General features: G+C 38.4%; 1 pseudogene; it reads right to left on the bottom strand.

Annotated features, from left to right (window-relative positions):
• Positions 1-11,033: 11,033 nt before the first annotated feature.
• LOC131249336 (probable carboxylesterase 8) lies at positions 11,034-12,989 on the bottom strand (annotated as a pseudogene).
• Between the last annotated feature and the right edge of the window lie 5,773 nt (positions 12,990-18,762).

Below are 18,762 nucleotides of genomic sequence, written 5' to 3'. Positions count from 1 at the left end.
ATCTGGCAAAGAGTTCTCGTTGGGTAAAATTTTCTTGAGCAAGTTTAATAACTCTGTAAAGCTATTGTCTGACCAACGAAACCTAGCCTTCATACTCAGCAACTCCACTGTCATAGATAACTTTGTATGCTCCGGTTTACACGATGGATATAAGGGTTGTTTTGCATCCTCCATTAACTTCCTATACCGAGCCTCATCGCCTAATTCATCATGAGCTTCAATATCATCTCCATTATTAACCTCATCCATAGATGCATCTAACTCAATGGGTTGAAAACGATCGAAAGCATCATTCACCAAATTGACCATTCTGGGCAACACATCTTCATTACGATTATCGACAAATGTACTCGCACCTATTTCAAGACGTTGTTCCCCATGGAGAAACCACGTCATGTACGTTTGATATATGCCATTAAAAACCAAGTGTTCGGAAATGGTTTCTAATGTCATCTTCCTATGTATATTACAGCACTTGGCACAAGGACAGCTGTGCCAGTCTTCCCCATTTGAATTTTGTTTCACGTACTTTAGAAATGTTACAACACCTTCCATGTATTCAACAATTAACCTTCCTGCCCGCATCTAGTTCTTGCATGGTGTCATGGAAGCCATCTCTGGTAGCGTATACATGATGTGTTTAAGTTAGATTACGAATGAGTATATCTATTTAACTGACTAAATCAGTTGCCCATCCAAGACCAAATATATTGTAACGCTTTCATTTTCAAATTTAAATGCCTACACCGAAATTCCGGCAGCATCTCCCCATATCTCTCCAGATATATTGATCTTGTATTTAATTCCCACGTCAGGTATCAACACAAAGTGAGGATATTTGACAATGGAAATAAATGCAAGAAACATATCCAGAGAGAAAGAGAGATGATGCATAGAAAAGGCCAGTGCATTTGAATTGCTAAAATGAAAGCATTACATTCTATCCGGCATTGAACTGTCCAAACAGGGACAATTTAAGGATTTTTATGCACCAAGGAGCACACTGTATCTATGCCTGGCCACATAAAAACCCTTAAATGGGTAACTGATTGTCTTAATCTATATACAATCACATCAAAATTTGTAATCTAAATGAACATAATTCAAAATACAACTCATTTCTAAATGTAGAATCAAAGTAAAAGAACTGGTAACCTGAGTTGTTTTCCTGCAACCAGTCTCACCAGATACAAGCACCACCTGTTCTCCATACATAAACAGATAAACAAAACTCAGAGCATGACATTGAATAACATTGAATCCTCATTTCACCAGTAGTAACAAAAAGAAAATGCTCAATACAAGTGTAACAGGTTTATCCTCCTTTCTTTTTATTAAGCATGGTGATGGGGATATTCTTTTCTAACAGATGGGTGTAATCTAGTTAGTCCCATACATGAAAATAGACATGACCAAAATCTAAAAATCCTAATCAATCTAACAAAATCCAAAACCCAAAATAAGATTCAAAACAAACCAAAATGGATGCCTGAACTGCAAAAACTACACAAGAAGCATCTACATGCATCTACCGACCAGTTACCACCTGTAGTTTCTCCAACAATGCATGACATCGATAAACTTCTGCTTTTGATTTTTCTGTATAGCATAAATTAGAAAAGATTCAAGTGACTAAAATTTTTCTATGGATGGTAACTGACCAAGAAAAGCTAATCACATTATATATAGTAAAAATTAGAAAAGATTCAAGTGACTAAAATTTTCTTATGGATGGTAACTATCTAAGAACAGTTTAGTCATTTGTTCCAGATGACATGGATTGACGACTCATCTGAGTTACACATGACTTGTCAGAGTAAACTTAGACCCTAGTTTAGAACCACAAATAAGCCTTCAAAATATGCCCAACTCCGCCAAGTCATGACTCAACTCGGGATGTTCTAATTAATCTTTTATATGAATGAAGATAATGCAGCACATCATTACAATCAATTGAAGAAACATGGATGAATTACCTCCAACCAATAACAGAGTAACTTAGAAATGGAATTCATCTAATTTGCTTTTTGAACTTTTTCTTTGAAGTTGTATACACATAAACGAATGTGTATACACTCTCCCCCAAAGGCAACCCTTCCTATAGCTAAAGATGATATAGCTTCTTCTAACGTGCACCAGGGGTGACCGTGCAGATACCATTGCCAATTTGGCTTCCAAATCCCTCTCTCTATATCGAGACATGCTGGTTGAACTCGCCTCACACGTGTGTAAGATCAGAAAGCTGACCAAGCTTTCCTTATTGTGTAGATTACATGCATCCAAAAGCAGCCAAAACATGTCAATTTGCTCTTTGCCTTCGTGTATATTGTACAGCAGGCATCAGCACTGCTGGGATCAAATGACGAGTGGGTCTGATATTGCACACGTGCGCCTTGATCGCATTTGCAAGGCATCAGCACTGCTGAGATCAAAAGCTGAAAAGCTAGCTTCTCTTTCATTAGAGAGTGAACCCAAAATCCCTAACAAACTGTAATCTTTTCTTCTTTTGGGTTCTTGTCTTTGGGTGGATTGAATATGAAATCCTAGTGAAATCCATGGCTAGGGTATCCAGACTAAGAAGTCGTCAGAAAAAATTGAAGGCTTATGATCTCTCTACTCTATCAGAGTTTCTTCCCTCGGTGTCAGATGCTTCTCAGCCACAGCCTCTGCATGAAAAAAAATTGAAACTGAACCACAAATCTAGGCAGAAGCTAGTAGAGAAGGAAAGCAACCAGTTGAGAGCAGTCCTTAACCACCCTATTTTCCAATTCGACCCGCTATCTGCCATTCATCAGCATCTTGCAAGCACACAACCTTTGCCAGTAAGTAGCCAGGAGAAACATTCAGACAAGACGGACAAAAAGACGAAGAGAAAACATTCCAAGGTTTCATCAGGTGGTCAATCAATGGAAACCTAGCTATGAGTTTGCATCTTTTTGGCATTTCAAGTTAGCCTATCTTCAAATCAATATGAATGAATGTGTGGTAAGCTGTTGAAACAAAAAAAAAGGGTATTTAGAGGGCTGTTGTTCTTCTGTGATTTTCGTCTCATTTCTGTTGTAGGAACTGACACGTTATTGAGGTAGTGTCAAATGACGGGGGGGGGGAGAGAGAGAGAGAGAGAGAGAGAGAGAGAGAGAGAGAGAGAGAGAGAGAGAGAGAGAGAGAGAGAGAGAGAGAGAGAGAGAGCATTACCTGTGTTGGTGAAGAGATCGACAGGAAGAGAGAGGTGGGAGAGATGTCTGTGGCCAGCGCTGGGAGAGGAACAGATGGAGTGAATGAGAGGGAGAGAGAACAGAGGCCTCTTTAGGCGGATTGCGTACTGAGTAACTCAGTACCTTAACGTACTGAGTAAACCATGTGGGGTCCACCATTATTTATTCATTTTATCCACTCTGTTAATACATTTTAACAGATAATTTTAAGTCTTGATACCAAAATGGAAGAATATCTAAACCTCAAGTGGACCACACCACGGGAAATAGTTTGTTTGAACCTCTACCATTGAAAAATTCATGGAGGTCATAGAAGTTTTGGATCAAGCTGATGTTTGTTTTTTCTCTTCATCTATGTCTTTGTGATCTTAAGAATAGGTTGGATGACAAATAAACATCACTGTGGGTCCTAGGAAGTTTTCAACGGTGGAAATCATTATTCCACACTATTTCCTGTGGTATGGTACTCTAGAGCTTTGGATTTACTTAACATTTTGGATCAACCCCTAAAATTAGCGGGAAAAAAGGATGGACGGTGTGGATAAACCACATACATTCACAGTGGGCCCGACTAAGTTTACTCAGTACGATAAACCCGTACTTATTAGCTCAGTATGCAATCCGATTTCCTAGGGGAGACGGATTGGCTACACGGGCTGGTGGTCGGTGCTCTGTGGGCCCCACCATGATGTACATGTTTCATCCATTCTGTTCATCCATTTTTACAGATCAATTTATGGCTTTATACAAAAAAATTGATAGGGATATAAATCTTAGGTGGGCCACACCACAGGAAAAAAATAATGAATGGATATTCACCATTAAAATCCTCCTAAGGCCCATTGTACTGTTTATTTGAAATCCAATATGTTGATTTGGTCATAAAGACCCAGATGAATGGAAAAAATAAATATCGGCTTGATCCAAAACTTTTATTCCCCCAAAACGTTTTTAATGGTCAAAATTCATTCAAAACTGTTTCCTGTAATGTGGTCCACTTGAGATTGAGATATAATTTATTTTTTTACTTACATCATAAAATGATATATAAAAATATATGGACGGCATGGATGACACACATACATCATGGTGGGCCCCACAGAGCACTAACCACCAGCCAATGGTTGGTGTCAGGGGGAGTAGCCAATCCATTTTTTCCCTTCATCAGGGGGAGTAGCCAATCCTTTTGGGGCCATAAAAGTTTTGGAGAAAGCTGATCTTTGTTTTTTCCCTTCATTAGGGCCTGTATGATCTAATCAACAGATTGGATGTCAAATAAACAGTACTGTGGCCCTTAAGAGGATTTTAATGGTGGATATCCAATCAATATTGTTTTCCTATGATGTGGTCCACCTTAGGTTTATATCCCTATCATTTTTTTGATCAAGCCCTAAAATGATCGGTAAAAATGGATGAACATAATGGATGAAATACATACATCATGGTGGGGCCTACATAGCACTGAATACTAGCCAACAGGTGGGTGGCAGGGAAGTAGCCAATCCGTTCCCATCCATGCTGGTATTTGTGGTGTGGTCCATTTAATCTTTGGAAATGATTCATTTTTGGAATAATTCTCTGAAATGATCTCGAAAAATGGATGAACGGTATGGGTTGATCCCAAATTTTCGGTAAATCCAAAGCTCAAGTGGACCATGCCACACGAAACAATGTGGAATAATGATTTCCACCATTGATACCTTCCTTCGGCCCACAGTAACGTTAATTTATTTGCCATCCAACCTATTCATAATATCAAATATACATGAACGAAGAGAAAACACAAACATTAGCTTGATCCAAAACTTCTATGGCCTCCATGAATTTTTCAATGGTAGAGGTTCAATCACACTATTTCCTGTGGTGTGGTCCACTAGAGCTTTGGATATGCTTCCTTTTTGTTCTTTAGACCTCAAATTATCTGTTAACGGGGATAAACGGAATGGATAAAATAAATAAATAACGGTGGACCTCACGAAGTTTACTTTGGTAAAGGTAATGAGTAACTCACCTAAATGTAGAGGGGTTTCTTTAAAACATTCATAATCATATATTAGGCTTGCCTTAATGTGATTCACATATCCAACCCACTCATTATGTGTGTCCCACTTGGATGAGGGGTCAGACCAAGTTTTAGCCGCATCCAAAACTCATGTGGGCCCCACCAAGTGCTTTTATATTTTTTATGATGTCTTGACATGTTTTATATGGTATGGTCCACCTGAGTTTCGTTTACGGATGATTTTTGAGATATCTCATAACCTAAAGGGGACACATTAAATGCACGGTGTTGATGTTCGACACACATCATGATGGGGCCCACAAAACTTATCAACATCAATTTGTAGGTTCTCGCATGATCAATAAATTGGGTCACAATTTTGACAATAATATTTAGCCCATTTTATATGTATAGTCCATTCACTCTATTTTATTGATCAATACCCTCAATTTGACTAGTTACTCACCTCAATCAGGCTAGCTACATGTGAGAAAGGTGTTGGGAATACAAGATTGATCAACAATTTGAGTGAAATTTGATTTAAACATATGAAGTTATTTACTCTTCAATCTGGACTAATTCGATTGTCCAAAAACGGTTAAATGTTCAATTAGTGGATGTGCCTAATAATTTATTAAAAAATATTCAAAAATTACATTTTTTTTTTCAAAATGTATATTTTTTTACTCTTAATTTTTCTTTGAAAACTTTTAACAAAATATCATTTTTAATATAAAATATTTCAAAAAAATAAATTAAAATACAAATTCTGAATTTTTATTTTCAAAATATCTTAAATTTTCACAATTTTTAATTTTTTTTCCCAAAAATTCCAAAATGCCAATTTTTTTTCTTTAAAAGCATCATGTTGTTTTCAACTTTTCAATTTTTTAAAAAAAATTATATATATTTTTTCAAAATCTTAGTGTTTTTATAAATAACTTTTTCTTTTAATTTCGAATTTTGAACATTTTCAATTATTTTTCAAAATCACAAAATTTTTCAACTTATTTATTTTTCGTTTCAAAATGTTTGTTTTTTGATAAAGTATCGATTTTTTAATATCATTTTATTTTTAAAATTTTCAATTCTTTTTCACTTCTCCATTTTTTTACAAGCATTTTATTCGAAATTGTCAATTTTAATTGAACTTCACAATTTTTATTTTTATTTTTTCAAATTTCAAACTCTCATTTTCTTTTTTAAAATATTTTCATTTTTCAACATTGTGAAAATTTTCACATTTTTAAAAATATTTTTAATTTTCTTTTTCAGGATATTATTTTTTCTCAAAATCAAATGCTTTTTTTTTTCAAATTTATCAACTTTATTAAATATTCTTTTTTGTTCCCACAAAATAGATTTTTATTAAATCACAATTTCTAATTTTTTTCTCAAACATTGTTAAATTTTTTAAACTTCTCAATATTCTTTTTCATGTGATATTACAAATCATTTAAATATTAGTTTAAAATTTAAAAATAAAAATTAAAATTCTACTCATTTGATATAAAAACAAAATAAATTCTTTTTGCATTCAATCAATTGTTAAAAAATAATCTTAGATACAAACATGTACAATTAAACCACTGAAATTATATTAAAAAACAATTATTAGACTACAAAAAAACTTAATTTTCCACCATATTCTTAAAAAAATGAAAAAACAAATAATGTTTAGGCAAAAGTCCTTTTACGACGGATCTGATCCGTCGCAAAATGAACTGAAAAGCCCACCATTTGGTATTTTGGGCGGGAATTTGCTACTGTTCGGTATGCGTCGCCAAATCAAAATTTGCGACGGATTTCGTTCGTCGCCTAGTTACGACGGTAAAAAATCCGTTGTAAATACGTCGTAAATTGGATTTTAGCAACGTATTTTGGTCCGTCGCTAAATTTCACGACGTTTGGCCTACGGATATTCGAGAAAGACGAGCTGAGCGACAGACTTTTTTCGTTGGCAACGGATTAAATCCGTCGTTAAACCAAGAGATTTTTGCGACGGACAAAGTTCGTCGCAAAAATACGTCGCAAATTGGCCATTTTGGCGTAGTAATTGAGATAAATAAATTGATAAGATTTGTTTATTTGGTTTGCTTGATGTGAGACTCTATTCTGTATTGATTTTTTCTTTTATTTATAGATTTATACGGTATCTTATTCCCTCCGTATCCTTCTTTCATTAATTGCAATGGTTACATCAGTCAAAAAGTCTTTCTAGATCATTCTCTTGCTACGTTTATCTTTTGTAATTGTCTCTTCTAAACACCCATTAGCATTAGCCACTTGCTTCATTTCTGTCGGCTAAAGTTTTGGTTTTACTACCATCAATTGCCTTTTGTCTTAAACACCTTGTTTCTTGTATATATCGACTATAATGTTTTGTCGACCATCCTATGATGTGTAAAAGTAATTTATATTAGTTATAGACTCACAAAAACACTAAAAATCTTTGTAGATCCTTTTTATCCATTTCCTCTCTCATACAATGCCATATATCATTCTCCGACTGGCTTTTCCAGAATTGCCAAAATTAGGGTACAACAGGTACAACAGTTGGATGGTACTCGTGCATTAAGCAGATATGAACACGTGTGCAACATTCATGCTCTGTTAGGTGGCCACACTATCTGGCACAAACATATGGTAAGTCCATTTTTTCCCAAGGATCTCTCCTGCACGTGCGATATTGTTGCATGTGCATGAGCCAAGGGCAGGACTTTACATGTGAGCAGCAAACCTATGCATAGATGTTCGGGTTCACACAGTCCCAAGCACTTCATGCGCGCCAGCCTAGCATCGTTTTGGGATGCCTTGGCCTTTGAATAAGGTGAGACGTACCATTCGGATGATTTGTCGCAAAAGTGATGTGTCGTTTGGCACCTTGTATTTGGATGTATCCTAAGCTAATTGGGTGTAAATGGACCTTTTTGTTTTCTTAAGGAGCCATGTAATTGAAAATAAATGAAATTATAATGGGGAAGTTATTATTATTATTATTATTATTTAATGTATTTTGAAATCATTTTTTTTTCGGTGTGTGTGAATTCAGTGTAATTTGTGTATAATGCTTTTTTTAAGCTCTTTTTTAAGGAAGCGGATTAGGTGACATGTTGGGCTCACTCAAGACAGGCTGCCCTTACTGTGGGGCCTACCATGTTGTATCTACTTTGTATCCACACCATTCATCCTTTTTTTAGATCATTTTAGTACATGATCTAAAAAAATTAATTAAATCCATATATTAGGTGGACCATAGCATATGAAAAAGTGGTGACTGACCATTAATGGGCCACAAAAGTTTTAGATAAAGTTGATATTTATCTTTTCCCTTCATTTAGGCTTTCATGATATCGGTTTGGATATAACACAGAGTCAATAGAACTTAAGTGTCGTGGGCACACTAGGCTATATATATGATTGAAATTTAATTGAAATATTAAAGATGATTTAAGGATCTTTTAGCTGCCCCTAAAGTCCATAAGCAATAGAGGGATCCTAGGTAATATGATTACAGGAGCCATTTAGATGCTTGTATTTGCTAATAAAGGCATTACAAAGTTGTAAACAGATTACAACTTTTAGCTATAATACGAAAAATGGTAAAAAGCCATGTTTTAGATTGCATGTAAAGTATTTACAGCTAAAAAGGCATTATACATGTTAGAACACAATGATAAATATACACTCATGATATGTGGGCCCCACCATAATATATGGTACATCTAATATATTCATCATGTACTTTCCTTAAAGCTCTCCTTTGGCTCTAAAAAAACAGCTCGTCTATTATCAAATGGACCACATGAGGGAATGATGAGACATTTATCATTAAAAACTTCTAAATTGCATTTGGGGCTCGCTGTGATGGGTGAATGACATCCAATCTGTTTAATGTGTATATGCTTTAGTGCTCTTTTAGCGCCCTAAAAAAAATTAAGTCTTTCTTATGTGATTTTTGTAAATTTTAAAAGGTTTCCTGCCCAAGCGCTATAGTGTGAATACTTTATTTATTGTAAACACTTTACCGGGTAGCCTAACACATGATGTGTTTGCTTATAAACATATTACCACTTAAAAGCCAAACAAAATAGCATGCAAACCAATTACACTTGAAACTCTTTTTAGGTATAATGTGTTTGCAAGTAAAAAAAATTATAAGCATCCAAATGACCACTTGGTTAATTAACTTCATGTCATCCTAAATATAGAGAGAGATTTCAACGCAACACGAGCATCAACATAAAATTTTAATTCCAATGCAATTCGAGTTACAACCTACTAAACCCATACGAGGATTTCAATTCACATACAACTGTGATTTGATTTCCAAGTCATTCCAAATACAACATATATAATTAGGAACGCAACATTATTGCTGAATGTGGACAGCTAGCTATCTTTTCTTTGGGAGCAGATTATCCTTACCATGTGTGGGGCCACGTTGATGTATTTGTGTATATCTATACCGTTCGTTTGTTTCTAAATCTCATTTTCGGACGCAATCTCAAACCTTAGGAAGGTAAAAACCTCAAATGGACCACACCACTAGTAACAGTGATGAACGAATATTAAAAGCTTTTTGTGGGTCACAAAAGCTTTGGATGAAGCTGACGTTTGTATTTTCCTTTCATCCATATCTGCTTGACATCATGAAAAGGTTGGATGGCAAATAAACATTAAGAAAACCTCCACGATGGGCCTTCTGAAATTTTTAATGGTGAGGCACTCCATCACCACTGTTTTCTCTGGTGTGGTCCACCCAAGATTTGGATCTGCCTAATTTTTTAGGTCCACGTCTAAAATGAGCTACAGAAATTGATGGACAGCGTGGATATACAGCACATCATCAAGGTGAGCCCCATGGAAAGGGTAACACCTAATCCGCTTCCCCTTATCTTTGTAGATCTATCCTATCGTTATGATACAAGAGTGTGGCCATAGGCCAACTGTCATCTGCAACATCCAGCGCATGTCATGAACGGTTCAGATGCCTCACAAGCGTGCCAGGTTGGCACGTGTGGAGGGGTGGGCTTAGGGCCAGTTTGGGCGGTGGTATTAAGTTGTATTAGATGGGATTGCATTACTAAACCTACTTTGAAATTCAGGATGACATGTTTGGAAGGAGTATAAGATAAGATTAAAATTAACTTTATAAACTTTGAAAAATGAGCCTTGTGTTAGAAAGTATGAGATGGGATTACTAATCCACGAATGATGATTTTTGCTGCATCCACTTCCAATCCAAATGGAATTTGAAAGTAAATCCTAAGGTTTATTTTTTTAGGAGGTGGATTGCATCCTACCCCCTCTGTGGGGTCCACAGTGATGTAATTGTTTTATCTAATCCTTTCAACGCTTTTCTAGGATCATTTTAAATTATGATCATAAAAATGAGACAGGTCCACTGTTCCAATGGACCACAAGGAAGCTGCACTGATAATGACACCCACCATTGAAACCTTTCTAAGGGCCAACGTGATGTGTTTTTACCATCCAACCTAATAATAAGGTCATGTAGATGTGGATGAAGTGAAAACACAATATTAGATTGATCCGAAACTTCTCCAGATCCTAAGAAGCTTTTAATGGTGAATGTTCAATCCCCACTTCGTGGTTTACTCAAGCCCTGGACCTACGTATCTTAAAATACGCGTTAGATAAATTACTTACGTTGCCGTGTCAGCATCCAATTTTTTCATTTCATACATTCCAAACATAGCATTAGAAAACATATGATAAACCCAATCCAGGACGATACCTGATGCATGCATTTATTATAATTTTTGCAATTCCATCCACCTTAATCTTAGCTAATACAGCTGGCCAAAGAGGCCCTTAGGCAACCAAACCTCGGGCAGGGACACTCACAGCCCAAAATGAGCTAGAGAAACTGATGGACAGCGTGGATATACAACAAATCATCAAGGTGGGTCCCACGGCAAGGGTAACCCCTAATTCGCTCCCCCTTATCTTTGTAGAACTGTCCTATCCTTATGGTACCGGAGTGTGGCCGTAGGCCAACTGTCCTCTGCAACGTCCAGCGCATGTCATGAACGGTTCAGACGCCTCATACGCGCTCCAGGTTGGCACGTGCGGAGGGGTGCGCTTAGACAACCAGACCTCAAGCAGGGACACTCACAGCCCACTGCTGACTGACGAGATGAAATCCTTGACGTCCATCAAGTGGGCCTGGGCCTTCTGTGGATCAAAGAACTCAACGCCATGGCACCCTTCCTCATCGAACTGGTCCACCACACGGACCCCACGATCTTCCAGCATCTTAACGAGCGCGCGCTGGCGGTCCACGAGCGGGTCCCCGCCGTATCCCTTCACCAAGCACGGTGGCAGAGACCCGACCCGATCGTGGTAGGACCCGGGCGTCATCGGGTTGCAGAACTCGTGGTCCCTGTCGGCCCCACCCGGCAAGGACAGGCGCCACATCAGGTCGTTGTAATGGAGGGGCAGGATCCGATCCTGGGCCATCCTCAGCTCCGATTCCGTCCTCTAGACCCCACCGAAGAAGGGCTGGTTCACGATCGCCCCAGCAATCTTGAACGGAGGGTTCAGATCCAACGCCCGTAGGGCCACGTGGTAGACGATGTTGCTGCCGGCGCTTGCGCCCATGAGAAAACAACGCGAGAAATCGGCGAGATCGGGGCCCATCCACGTGTCGGGGTGGAGATCGGAGATGGCATGGTCTCTTACCCAACAGACGGCCTCGATCGCATCATCGTACGCGGCGGGGAGAGGGTGCTCGGGAGCTAGTCGGTACTCGACTGAAAGGACGATGGCAGGGATAAAACTGGCCATGTGCTCGCATGCCACGTGGAAGGGAGCAGATGCAACCGCCACCGTGGAAATAGATAATGATGGGGAGAGGGGCCATAGGTTTCAAAATCTGAGGGCGAAATATCCGAATCCATGTGTTGTTGGAGGGATTAAGGGAAATGTCTTTGGAGAGAACGTAGTAGGGTTGCTGCACCTCAGCTTGTGGAGGTAAGCGAGGAATGGAGTCGGGCCGTATGACTGAACCCTCTGTATTAAAAATCACGATGTTGAGGAGATGGTACGGATCTTCGAGGTTTGAACCCTCGCTAGTATCTCCCATCTCTCTCTCTCTCTCTCTCTCTCTTGATCTGATCGAGGAAGGAAGCGTTGAATAAATAGAGGTGGTCTTTTGTCGAAGCATGGGAACACCCATATTTGATTTAGAGCATGAGACTGAGTTTAGATCCGTTTACGGATTGGCTACTCCCCCTGCCACCAGCGAATGGCTGATTGTCGGAGCTCTGTGGGCTCACCATGATGTATGCATTTCATCCATGCCGTTCGTCTATTTTTCGAGATCATTTTACGGTATGAGACCAAAAATTAGGTATATTCCAATCTCAACTGGACCGCATTACAGGAAACAGTGTTGAATGGATGTCGACCATTTAAAACTTTTTGAGGGCCATGAAAGTTTTGTATCAAGCTGATCTTTGTTTTTCTTTTTACCCTCACCTGGGTCTGTATGACCTAATCAGGAAATTGGATGTCAAATAAACAGTACAGTGGGCCTTAGGAGGATTTTAATGGTGGATATCCAGTTACTGTTGTTTTCCCATGGTGTGGCGCACCTGAGATTTATATCCCTCTCCTTTTTAGGAGCAAGCCCTAAAATGATCTATCCATAGCTTAAGTGGTAGATTGAGTGAGAAATACCTCGTTTTAATTTCAACACTGAGGTCTTGGTATCAAGATTCCGTAGTGTGAACTGACATAGGAGTGTACTATTTGGATCTTCTTCATTTTTGAATCATGCTTTAAAATGAGCTGCCAAAATGGTTAGACAGCATGAATGTAAGGAATATACATCAAGGTGGCCCTATAGTAACGGGTGTCACCGCCTCGGTGGATATAGGAAAGGACTCACTCTCTCTTAGAACATGTATGATTTTTAACAAGGATAGTTTTTAAAATTTTAAAATATGAATAAGAAGACAGTAAGCAATGCGGGAATTAACATCAAGCGTCTAAATCACTAAGGGCGTGTTTGGGTAGACGCAGTAGCACGGCTTACGATGGATGGGATCACGCGATCCCGTGTGCCCGTCCCACGCGTGCGTTTGCTTTCGCACGGGATCTGCATTTCAAACCTATCCCCGGGATCGGTCATTGTGTATGGTTGGATATGGACGAGATATCCCATCCCACCTCCTCCTCTCCTCGAGCCCAGCAACAAATCCCGCGGGATTTCGCCCTGCCGTCTACAGATGGATTTACGCAAGTACGGAGAGAGGAAACGACGTCGCACCTGCTTCATCCCTTCCCACCATCAGGACCGTACTATCAGAGATGATCAATCGATGGTATGACGTCGGTCAGTGACATCCATCAGCGGCTATTTAGCCATGGATACGGCATGTCGAGCTCCCATCATCGGCCTACGCAGAGAAGGTAAGCTCCGGTCTCTGGCTGCGGACCGCCGTTCTTGCGTCAGGTACGCTCTTCCTTGCCCTGATTTTCTCCCAATTTGTCTCCTGCTTTAGGAATTGGCCGTTGCGGGCGGTTTCAGTTTGGATCTACACTACAATCGGATGTTGTCCCTGTTTACGAACACCAAATTAATCTCTTTCAACTTCCAAGTAGTCAAGTACTCAAAATCCATTCTACTTTCTTATGCTTTGCAACAAGGTACGACAGTATGATCTGTACCTACGCATGCACCCACGATTAACGCCTCTTTTGGCTAAGAGCAGGATATGGATTGGAAAAGGATTTTTGAATGAAATCCTTCATACTCGGACCTAACACAGAACGATAACGTCAGTTGGTCGTTCATGACATGGTCAGTGGGTGTTGGAGAATTACAACTTGTTGTATGATGCTGATTGAGTAGCCAAAAAAGAAGAAAAAAATACTAGAATAGCTTTGTGTTTTGTTATTCTTTATATATTACTTGAGTACACTTATTGCCTGTTACCGTTGGCACCCCGTTATCGGCACCGAACAATTTGGTGTTCATGAATGGCAAGGATATCCGTTGGAACTTCAACTTGATATATGTTCCATATATTTGTTTCTATTTATTTATTCTTCTATTTTTTCTTACTATGGTGAAAATGAAACGATGGTTGTTCCCTTTTACCGTCACCATTTATCTATACCGACTGGTTGAAATCGATCTGAGCAAGGTTTTCTTATTTTCATGGCTTAACATTTCCAATTTGATTGCGGGTGTCCTACATCTCAGTATAACAATCCCCAGTTGTACAGTGAGGATGTGCCGTCTTTTTTCAAGTAGCTGAGAACGCTGATTTCGATAGCAGTTTCCCATGTGAGGGAAGCACTTTCAGGCAGTGGATAAATTATGAAATATGGAATCACTATTTCAGATTCACATTTCATTTATCTTTCAATTGATTTGTGAATTGTTTGATCCCGTGTAGTAGTAGTGAACGTTGCATGATATGGATGGTTACAGTTTTACTCCTCACTACTTTCTACCTTTCAAATCCAAGAAATCCTTAGATATAAAATAATTTGCTGAAATTTTGTATCTGAATTTCACATATCCAGAATTTTAGAAACATCGTTTGCATGTACACCTGTAATGTCTTCATTAGGCTGTTGTACTCTGTGTATGTTGACTGTTTCTGTGATCTCCCTCTATGGGATGCGTAGTACTTGAAATTTCTTTTTCTGGGTGTTGATTGGCTTAAGAAAATCTGTCAAACGGTTAATGTTTTGCAATGTGGATGGTCATGTCATACTACTCTTAACCATCCACATGCATCCACATGATGAACACTCGCTACTTCATTACCTAGCATCACCAGGGTGTTTTCATCTCTGCTTTATTGTATCTGTTTTGGCAGCATGGTGTGACCCAGAATTTTTTCCAGAATGTGACTATTTTATCAGATTATGAAAGGAGTTTCTTTCTGTTGTTCTTGGAAATGTTGAAATTTCGAAATAAAAATCTCTTTTGTCCTCTTTTCTTCATTTTCATGTCAGTGGGTGAAGAAGTTCTCATACTTGATATCTATGATTAGCACAAGTTACATATTTGATGCATGGATTAAGATTGGGAGCCGGTTTTAGGACCTGGCTTATACTTTGAAAATGTTATGAACATTTATTGTACCTCATTACTATGATCACTTATTGTACATGATTGCCTAGTGTGCAATCAGTGCATATTTCTGGATGGCTCAGGGCTTGTAGCTGTGATAATATGGAATACTCAATCTTTGTTCATCTCTATTGCCTACTATCTTGAATTGATACGATTTTGATATACCTTTCTTCAGTTCATGTTGGTACCACATGTTCCGTTGTGTTTTTGTACTGTTATTGGAATCAAAAGCATGTGGAGTCATAAAGAAGATGGCTGGATATGGACCTTTGTTGGCTGAATATGGACCTTCATGAACATGAGAATAGGCTTGAGATAGCTTGAGATGCTCAATGGGAGAGAAGAAGCCAGGTCACCAACTCATGTTAAAATAGATTCGTTTATAAAGCCGAAAAGAATAAAAACATTAAGAAAATTAAAATCTGCATGTCCATCTGGGACAGTTTCAATAGAAGATGCACAGAAGAAGCAGGTGCCAATCAAAATAATTCTAAACTAGAGCATCATATTTCACATTTTTGGTTTGCCTATAAAAGCCACCCAAGCCATAAAAGACAGTCTCAATATAGATTTAGAAGCATTTGTCCTCCAAAGTAGGACCCATTCTGTAGACCACACATTCACACGTTGCTCTTAGTAGGATTTTTGTATTTCAGGCATATAACTCATACTGTTTTATTTTGAATATTGCGAAATAACTGTATATGCATATCTACAAATACTCCCAACGATTGGGTTACTTTTTCATACGAAATAGTTTTAAGAATTCCCTGCTGCTGCACCATTAATTCAAAACTAGTGCTGCACCAAATTGAACACCGAAGGAAGAAATGGCTGCAGGATATGCATTTCTTGTAAATGGACATCTCTTTGTATAGAACCAAAACAATGATTCAGCTGGCCATAGGTAAAAAACTTGCAGCGCACTCCCTATGTCCGTGTCACAACTATAAAATGAGATCTGTTTCAGGTTAGATAATTTCACGGCATGAGTTGAAAAATTATGCAGATTCAACTCATTTGTTAGATGCTCTTGCTTGACAATTAGTTCAATTGTCATGGTCAACTGGTTTAAACACTAAATACGTTTCCTCTTTCATGCTTGGGTTTTCCAGTCCCCTATAGCAACATTGCATCCATATAGTTGCAACTGATAGTTTCGATATGTTCTATCACAACCCAATTGTTGTGGATACTGCTAGTTTGAACATGTGCATGGTAATATGTGATATTCATGTGCATACATCTCTGAAATTGCTTAAAGTTTGTGAAATTCACCGGCATACCACCATTGGGTTTTCAAAAACAGAGTACATGATTTGGTGGTGCTCTTTGAAGGCTCGGTCGGGAGCTTACAGTTGCCATGCACATGACCATCTTATAATTCCTTGCATAAACATCATAATTTAATGATTCTTTATTAATGATTCTTGTTGTTATAGATCGATGTTTTCTTCTTTTTAAAACTTGTTTAGGATATAACGTGTAGGAAGAGAGTTCTATTTACATCATTTAGTAAGACTTTAAGAGGGTTTCCATCATGGATCTCTTTAAATATTCAAACAGGTATTGCCAGAAGGCTGTTGGACACATTGGGCACACTTTTCAGCTATAAATGGCAAATGGGATGGTCAGTGCAGAACAATTCAGTTATTATTCTGCATGGAACGTATTTATCAACTCGATTTTTGTAACACTTTAATTGAGAGGTTGACGATTTTGTTAAATCCTCGATTTTCGCCTGTATACGTATGTGGTTGACAGGTGATGGATGATGAAGATGAGGAAGAGATGGCTGATTTCATTATCATTCTTACAACAGCTGCATGTGTAGTAGCTATTGGGGAATACTGTCGGCACTATATGTTTAAAGAACCGGCTCGGATAGGGGATGATGAGCGTACTGAATTTATTAATTCAATTATTCGGAGTAATGATAGGGATTACATTACCCAACTTAGGATGAAGCAGGACGCATTTTTCCATCTATGTGAAGTAGTGCGTGATAATATGACCCTACGCGATACACGTAACGTTAGTTTGGAGGAACAACTTGTGTACTTCTTGCATACGGTTGGCCACAACATCCGAAATCGTGTGATAGGACACAGATTTTGTCGATCTGGTGAAACTATAAGTCGTCACTTTCACCGAGTTTTAGATGCAATTATTTCCCTGTACCCTGAATATGTTAAGCAGGCAGGCGCACAAACGCCGATTGAGATTCAGGAAAATACACGTTGGTCCAGTTATTTTCAGGTATCATTTTAGACCAACTGATCATTTATTAATCTACACTTAAATAAAGATATAATATGATACTAATCCTATAGGCTCAAGACCTCTGCCACTATAGGATTGCGTGGGTGTGATCGATGGGACACATATTTCGACACACATAGCAGTATCAAAACATGCAAGCTTTCATAACTGAAAGGGTATCTTGTCATAGAATGTACTTGCTGCTTGTTCCTTTGATATGTCAATATTGTATGTGTTAGCTAGATGGGAAGGTTTAGCATTGGATGCACGGGTCCTACACAATGCCCTGACACGATCAGACGATCCACTTATTGTGCCCCACGGTAAATAATATTCAGTATCATTTAAATGTTGATTGGTGCATATAATTTGTCCCAGTGCAAGACTGAAAGAATCATTCCTATTATTGTGTCGGAAAGTACTTTGTCGTAGACGTAGGTTACGCTCATTCACCAGGGTTCATAGCCCCTTATCGTGGAGTTCGATACCATCTACAGGAATATCGTAGCGGGAGATCACCCATGAATGTGAAAGAATTGTTTAACTATCGACATGCGCAATTACGAAATGCAATTGAGCGCTGTTTCGGTGTGATGAAGGGAAGATTTCCAATTTTAAAGATGGCTATGCAATACCTCTTTGATACATAAGTTAAAATTGTCGTTGCTTGTTGTGTGCCACATAATTTCATATGGAGTGAAGATGGATCAGACCAAGACTTGTGTGACATAGGTGTACTAGTGGGTGATGACGAGACTATACCTACCCCAAATGAGGTATCGACAATTGATGAAAGGCAATGGCTAGTCCATGTCACTTAACGAGCGAAGGATGATTGGATCAGAACTCGTGATAGGATCGTGGAGCGCATGTGGGAAGACACTCAAAACAATAGTAGGATTCGATAATCCTACTTGGTTATTGTGATAATCATGACATACTGCATAACTAAAGTAATAGATGCTTAATGATTTTTGTACAATTTCGAAGTAGGATTTTTTGCACTTTGTACACCGAAGCTCACAAATTTTGCTACATACATCAACAACTGTTTATTCCTATACATTTTCCTTCATTCGGCTAAACCTTATAATTGACACATACTGTATTCCGCATTATTCTCTTTGCGTAACTGCCTTCCCATTTGCACATAGGTGATA

Source organism: Magnolia sinica, chromosome 6 (genome assembly GCF_029962835.1).
Source record: "Magnolia sinica isolate HGM2019 chromosome 6, MsV1, whole genome shotgun sequence".
NCBI lineage: Eukaryota > Viridiplantae > Streptophyta > Magnoliopsida > Magnoliales > Magnoliaceae > Magnolia > Magnolia sinica.
This window is presented reverse-complemented; position numbering and strand designations above follow the sequence as displayed.